The sequence below is a fragment of the Bison bison genome, unplaced genomic scaffold (genome assembly GCF_000754665.1).
Source record: "Bison bison bison isolate TAMUID 2011002044 unplaced genomic scaffold, Bison_UMD1.0 scf7180017864303, whole genome shotgun sequence".
NCBI classification, from domain to species: Eukaryota; Metazoa; Chordata; class Mammalia; order Artiodactyla; family Bovidae; genus Bison; species Bison bison.
The window spans coordinates 631,986-632,649 of record NW_011494875.1 but is presented as its reverse complement, the minus strand read 5'-3'; the positions used below and the strand labels follow the sequence as shown (position 1 = coordinate 632,649).

The 664-nt window shown below is 56.9% G+C and overlaps 1 protein-coding gene across 2 annotated transcripts in view; it reads right to left on the bottom strand.

Moving 5' to 3' along the window:
- The window catches only part of VTA1 (vesicle (multivesicular body) trafficking 1), a 72,669-nt gene that overhangs the window by 16,397 nt on the left and 55,608 nt on the right, over positions 1-664 (bottom strand). The gene's annotated exons all lie outside the window — the stretch shown is intronic.

The window sequence follows — 664 nt, the reverse complement described above, 5'->3', positions numbered from 1 at the left end:
AGATCCCTGTCGCCCCTGGAGAGGAACATTGGCTTCTGGACAGAAGCCTAGATGAGGTCTATTGGCCCTGCAGTCACCGAGAGCAATCCCCAGCTTTCCTTCGCAACTCGAATGGAAGATTGGACTTCCCTGGGCCAACACAAGAGGCATCCTGAATTCCCCGTCGTAATTCGAGAATCCTGCTACACCTCGAGAAAAACCACGTGGTTCCCCCGTCATCGCGAGATGTAGCCCTGTGCCGCTACAGCGTCTCAGGAGAAGTCCCACTTTAGGAATTGGAGTTCGAAACGGTACTTGTCACCCTTGATGCGACCCACAAAGTGCCCCGACATCCCGGTCTCCCTCGAGAGGAACACCGAAGTTTTCCGGCACCACTTCCTCTGAGCCCCTTCTACCCTCCTGATCTGGACAGGAGGGTCGACTCCTCTGCTTTGTCTGGAAGGGGTTCCCGACCTTCCGGTCGCACCTCAGGATGAGGCCGGTCTCACGACGACATTCCAGACGTGGCCTCGTGGGTGGTTCCACATTCCGAAGGACCCCGATTTCCCGGTCCCCTCTTGATAAGAACCCGATGCCCGGACACCTCTTCGAACTCCACCCTGTGAATGAAGTCAACACGAAGGGGTAGTGACTCGCCCGTGCATCGTCAGGAAAAACCCCCAGG